Genomic DNA, 6,727 nt, shown 5'->3' with positions numbered 1-6,727 from the left:
AAGTGAGGATAAAATTAAGACGGATTCAGTTGTTTTTAACAGGAAGCTCATCTGCTAATAATCCACGAACGATTGCAGGGAGTCATTAGATGTGGAAAAGGAACTTGCTAATATTTTTTCATGGTGCTTTCAAAGCATCATATTTACTCTCTGACACTGTACAGGGATGACAAGCCAAGGCCAGAGAAAAGTGATCTCCCTTGGGCTGTCTGCAGTCTGTACTCTGACTTCCTCCTCTTGGCCCAGTTTAGTCCAGACATTTCAACAGCTTGACTAAGCCTCATCACCATTTAGCTGCCAAGCTTAGTGGCTGCCAGTCTCGCTAGTAGCTTTTTAAGTACAGCTGTTACTAGCACTATGTTTGAATCAAGAAGACCAGACCTTTTTGGTCTACCCCACTGGCCAGGTTCTCTCTCAAAGGAGAATTATTTTTAATATTACTTCATCATTCTTCTTCAGGGAAACATTTTTTTCCCCTCGTAAGTTTCTTTCCTTATGGAGAAATTATATTTATGCCAGAACTGGTATGCAACATCTGTTTCAGGTTAGTTTATGGAGAGACGGTTTTGAGAATAAATACTGCTGATAATTTTTTTCTTACGTGGGGCCAACAGATATATAAGAAAAAAGAAACCTTGGAGATTTGGTTATGAACTGAGAGGTTTTTAAGTATGATATCCAGATACTGTTTATAACCAAGTTAATCTGATATGTAATATATGTGCTGCATGGTAATTATGTATAGATACTGAGTTATTCATACAAAGGATTATAATTAATGCAGAGCATGAAGCTAAAGCAGCACTTGGGAAGAAAGCTCAGAGGAGATATGAATAGAAAAGTAGTTAAAGGTGCTTCTGCTCTAAGTGTCCTGAGCCAGAGGAGCCTTCTTGGGCAGGCTTCTCTGTTTTTCCATTAGCATTTGCTCTAGGCCAGGAGGCTGGCTGCTGGCGCCTGGGAATAACCTTGCCTGCCTACAACGAAGGGGATATAAATTTAGAAAGAAAAAGTATAGTGTCTTCTGTCTTGACCCTCTTCCCAGTCTTTGCAACACTGTATACTATTTATCTGTAGCCATGAAGCCTTTACAATTAGAAAAAAAAATTGGACACATTATGTTAGTTTAATACTTTAGACATTGTATAAGACCAAAAGGATTCTTCCTAAAGGTTTTGCAGCCACTAAGGATGTGTGAGCTAACGTTTGCCCAATTTGATCCTCACTCAGTGTTCAGTAAGTATAGTGTTTGCTTAGCAGTGCTTGCTTATAAGTATAGATTGACAGACTATTCTGTGTGTAGATAAATTGGTAGTGTGCTTAAATTGGGCTACCTATCAATCTACATTTTCTAAAATGGTAAAAGAGTAAGAACAAACACTGACCCACCATCTGGTACCTCTGGCCTTTTAGTTTTTCTGTAAGTTATGCCTATATGCATGGTTACTCGAGTACCATTATGGCTGATTTGGCGTGATGTGACCTATGATACAGTTCAAATCCAACTTATTGGCTTCATCCTATCTTCCTCTCATATACCACATTCAATACGGCAGAAAACCTTGTTGGCTCTATCATGGAAATGTATCTGGGATCTGTCTGGTTTTGCTAGCATTCTGGTCTAAGCCTGATCTGAACGTTTTACAGAGACCATTATGTTTCCTTTTAAATTTCTAGTTGCTTCACCCTCCACCTCATTCTCCACAGTTCTGTTTTCTCTCAACTTACGCCTGTAATGAATTTCCATTTCATTCAGAATAAAATGTAAGAGTTCAAAGTTCCAAGTCCGATAGCTCACCGCTTCTTATTCCGCCAGCCACTCTCCCTTGCTCACTGGGTTGGATTCTACCTGCTCTGGCTATCAGGCTATTTCTCCAACACGGGGAACCCATGCCTGACAGGGTAACTTTGCATTTCCTGGGTAAAACATTCTACTTCCTGACAGTCACATGACTCCTTTTCTCACTTCTTCTGGTCTCTGCTCAAATTCCAAGTGACTTTCCCTGACAAACATATTTAAAGGAGCACTCACACCCCGAACTTTATTTCTCTATGAAATAGATATAAAAGACATTAGGTAATTTGGACTTCCTCACTGAAGTTAAGCTTTATGAGAGCTGGGCTCTTGTATGTAGCTAATCTTAGAACTCCACCTGGCAAATCTGTACTGTTTAAGCACTTGCCCCAACGTCACCTCTTGAAATTTAATTTTCTTTCTAAAATTAATGTTTGCATTCTTTTCTAATTATATTTCACATACTTGAATTCGTATGTGTGCCACATTGCAGTATGGACGTCAGAAAACAATTTGTGGGTCATGGGAATCAAACTCCCGAGTCATCTTGCTGGCCCAAACTTTCTAAATCTTGCTTCTATTGCTTTAATCCATTTGAGCTATAATGCCGCTTTTTTGTTTTGTTTTCTGTTTTGTTTTTTGGCTCTACTTCCTTCCCTTGTCAGGGGAACGAAACCAGAGAAAGACCCACTGATACCAAATGATTAAGATCTATGTTCAAGCACGCTGTTGTATCTATCTCATCGACTGTTTCTAAGGAGAGGCGTTAAAGCTGTTCTTCCAAGAAAGACCTTGATAAGTTAAGCGACTGGCCACTGAATGATTAGCATCTAGGTATGACAGACTCCACACTGCCTCCTAGCTGTTCGCTCCAGTAGTTCAAATCTGGTTAGTGGAAGAGTAGGAATTTAGAGACCCATATTGCAAATATGTGACATGTAAACTAATTTATCTAGTGTAATATTTTTGTAATGCCACTTTGTAAGTGTGCCTGTATCCCAAAGATTCTGCATACCGTACCACCTAGTTCAACTTTCGGAAGTGTCCTGAAAGGCATTCTTAAAGCTGGGACGCTAAAGTCTAGATTTGCTTAGCCAGACTCCGGGAAAACTCTCGTTTTGCTGCACTGACACGGTGTAGAGGCAGCTTAAACCACTTGGTAAGTGGGATTAAAAACAAACAAACAAACAAACAAACAAACAAACAAACAAAAACAGCCGATCTGGAGGCAGGGGCTGACCGCGGTAAGCGAGGCACACCCCAGTTTTCGGGAAAGTGGCAGCGTGGGCTCCGGAGCAGGGTGCGGGCGCGGGGAGGGGCCTGCGGCGGCCCGCCCTCTCCTCGGGGATGCCGGGATGTTTACCCTCCTGACAGCCGCGGCGGCCGGAGGAGGAGCGGAGCCGGGAGGATGGGCCGCCGCTAGGCTCGCAGTGGGAAGCGCCGGCCGAGCAGGGTGGGAGCCGGCGCGGGGAGAGGCGATCGGCCCCGGATCCCGCAGCCCGCAGCCCTGCAGCCCGCGTAGACCGAGCTGCCCCGGCGTCCCGGTGAGTATGCACGGCCCGGCCGGGTGGGGCCGGTGCGGGGGAACGGGCGGGCCGCGTGGGGCCTCGGGCTCGCGTGCCTCCGAGGACCGCCCGGGACGCCTGCAACTGGCGGAGCGTGGTGCAGGCCTCTGGCTGCAGGAGCTCAGACCCCGGGCGCTTCGACCCCCGGGAAGCTGCACGGCGGCGGTGGTGGCGGCAACAGGTCTCCGAGCTCCGACAGGAGGAACTCCAGCGAAGACCCGCCTCCGAGCCGAGCTCATTGGTCACCTTGGCTATTTACAGCTCGCGGATTGGCTCAACCGTTTCGGCTGCAGCCCAGTTTAGAAAAGTGAAGTTCACTGACCAGGGAGTAGAGAATGAGTGGTGGGGTAGTCAGGTCCAGGACCGATTGAGACCGATCCAGGGTTGGGATGCAGCAAAGTGTGAGCTGAGTCACAGTGGGGCGAAGGTGAAGTTAGAGAGGCCGTGGAGGATGCTGCTAAGCAATGTCGACTGCCTCCGCCTGGTGCTAGAGGCCTTGGAAGACCCACAAGAGATACATTTATTGACTCACATACTCTACTTGAATAGCCTAAGTCTTTGCCCAGGCTAAACACTAAGAATATATTTACTTTAAAGTAAGATATGTTTGTGCCCTTACAATTCTGGTGATGGAACTGAATATAGCAAAAACAATCTAGAGATGAAAATGACTTCTTTTCTTTTTGAGATTACTAATTTTAAAGGTTGTAGTTAAAAATAATCCAATGCTTGCAGTTTATAAAGCATTATTAGGACCACTCTTTAGTTTCTCCTCCAAGGAATCTGCAGTTCCTAGTAGGCATGTTGCCTACAGTCGTTCATGACGGTGTGCTTTGATAGGTTGCTTTACAGAATAACGTTCCGAACAAGGGTATTATAAATCTGTTCTCTTCTAAACGATGGTATGTTGATGTGATCCAAGAAAGGTTTAGTACCCATACTCAAAAATTTATAGTTTGGGACAACCAGACAAACTCTGAAATTAATGAATAAAGTCCTGCAGTGCTTTGTAGTATTTCTCACTAGTATTCATGGCTGCAGTTATTTCGTGATGGCCAGTGCACTTTATTGAACTGGCATGCAACCTAAGCAGTTATTTCATCTTCACAGACATCTGCCACCACTCCGAGAGACCCGATCCATGATTTGCTTTACATCCCAAACCGTTGCAATTGCTGCTTTGCCTGGTGGGGGGTTGGGGTGTGTGGAGGGAAACTTTATTTCTTAGAGGGTCAGAAAAGTGTATGATGAGAGGAGGGCCTTTGGAGAAAGTGCAGAAGGGACAGACTCAGGGGCCGAGTGGAGTGGAATCTGGACGCAGTGACCGTGCAATCCTCAGATTCCACTGTAAGGTGGGAGTCCCCGCCCTTCAGGGCACTGACAGCCACTGCAGCCAATGAACGGCGAGGACACCGGGCCCAGCTCAGGAAGGCGGGTACTTCCTACCGCTGCCCTGGACTAGGCGAGGGAGGCCAAGTTTGTCTGAGGATGTGGGCCTGTGGAAAGAAGGCTCGAGAGGCTCAGTCTTGTGAAATCAGTGCATAAAAAATAGAGGGAGGGGGCTCTGGTTTTCTTTGTGCCTTGTGCTGACTTTCAAGATTCGGGCTCAGGTTGAAGTCACCGCTTCCCCCGAAACCATAGGAGATAAGAAACGAACCTGGTCAGCAAATTAAATATAGTCCGCGACTGACTGGGGCTCTTGTGTGGATGAGCTACTTTTAAACTCCAGGCTGCTTATGTACAGATAAGTTCACACACTCAAGACAGTCTCATAATAAGTATTTTTGGCTTTGTGGGCTGTATTGTCTCCTGGAGCTCCTGCTTTTATAGCCACAAACAGTACCCAAATATGTGCTTGTAGTAGTGCTCCAATAAAAACGGTATTTATGTAGAAGATAACAGCAAAGGCCGGAACATGAATTCTAAGCCATTGAGTTTCCAACAACAGTGCACTGGGGAAGGTTTGATGCTTAGAACTTGTGTATGCTGTCCACTGCGCATTCCCTGATTTTTCTTTCTTTCTTTTTGTTTTTGTTTTTCTTTTTCTTTTTCGAGACAGGGTTTCTCTGTATAGCCCTGGCTATCCTGGAACTCACTCTGTAGACCAGGCTGGCCTTGAACTTAGAAATCCACCTGCCTCTGCCTCCCAAGTGCTGGGATTAAAAGCGTGCGCCACCACTGCCCGGCTTCCCTGATTTTTCTTATTGGTGTTCATAACTATGTGAGCCACTATGTGAGCCAGGTTACTATCCTGCTGTGAAGGATAAGGGTATAAAAAATATTTACTAGACTAGAACAGATGTAGAAAAGATTTACTAGAGAAAAGAATCTGCAAGAAGAGACAGAGATGCAGGGGGCGCATACTCAGAAGAGCCTAGAGAGGGGATAGAAGTTGTCTCTGCAGAGATTTAGACAGCCTTCGCCTCTGGGGACCCTAGACCCATCCTGTGACATGGACGTTGTGTGTGAGTGGGTGATGTGTCCTGCTTTCTCCTTTGGGAATTCAGGTAGGAGCTGATGCCAGCCATTTATCTGCTTTTTAACTAGTGATAGTCATCACACGAGTGAATTCTGACATGCTTCATTCAGTAGTGTTCATTTTAGCCTACTGTTGGTATGACTGTTACCATTAGAGGCAATTTTGGGTATGTGTGATTTAGTAAGCCTCTTTCTTTCTTTCTTTCTTTCTTTCTTTCTTTCTTTCTTTCTTTCTTTCTTTCTTTCTTTTTTAAATGAACTTTTTAAAGAGAAATGAAGAAAGGAGAATCAAAGTGCAGGTCTGTAATCCTAGACAGGGTGAGCTGAGGAGCTGAGGTGGGGTATTGGGAGAGCCAGTGCAGCTTGGGCTGTGTAAGATCTCAAATAGCAAGCATATCCACAACAGAACACCTCTCCCCCCTCCTCCCGGGGGTGGGGGAATGGGGAGGAAAAGAAAAGTGGACTTAGTCTTTCTAACGAAAAAGGAAAATCATAAATTACTGGAAGGGGCCTGTTGTCAAGCAGCGCGTGGCCACGGGGAGCAGTAGTCTGAGAATGAGTTTTGGGCTGGCTGGGGTGCAGGTCTTCAGAAGCAGTGGAATGCGATGGAAAATGAAACACCTTGCAAATCACGCAGCAGAGCTTGTTCATCTTGGCCGGAGTGGACCTGGGATGTAGGAATTCTGACTCTCAAGTCCTCAGGGAGGCCAGGTGGAAACGGGGGCATTTTAGAGCTTGTGGCCAGTGGCCTTCAGCTACAGGGAACATCTTTATCTGACCCTCCTGCATGTGTTTTCTTTTGCTGTGTTTACCTTGATGTGGAGAAGCTCGGGCCCAATGCCCTAGGTTTGTTTCCTCCTCCTCCTCCTCCTCCTCCTCCTCCTCCTCCTCC

General features: G+C 45.7%; 1 protein-coding gene across 3 annotated transcripts in view; it reads left to right on the top strand.

Moving 5' to 3' along the window:
* The first annotated feature begins 3,135 nt into the window (after window positions 1-3,135).
* The window catches only part of Nek7 (NIMA related kinase 7), a 127,591-nt gene continuing 123,999 nt past the window's right edge, over window positions 3,136-6,727 (top strand). For 2 of the 3 annotated variants that reach the window (XM_021197737.1, XM_029538721.1), the window contains exon 1: window positions 3,136-3,336. The gene's annotated coding sequence lies outside the window, so the exon portion shown is untranslated. The remainder of the gene's footprint in view (window positions 3,337-6,727) is intronic. The other variant, XM_029538719.1, reaches the window with a different exon arrangement.

This window comes from Mus pahari, chromosome 5 (assembly GCF_900095145.1).
Source record: "Mus pahari chromosome 5, PAHARI_EIJ_v1.1, whole genome shotgun sequence".
Lineage (NCBI taxonomy): Eukaryota > Metazoa > Chordata > Mammalia > Rodentia > Muridae > Mus > Mus pahari.
The sequence above is the reverse complement of the archived record's forward strand: the minus strand, read 5'-3'. Positions and strand labels throughout refer to the sequence as shown.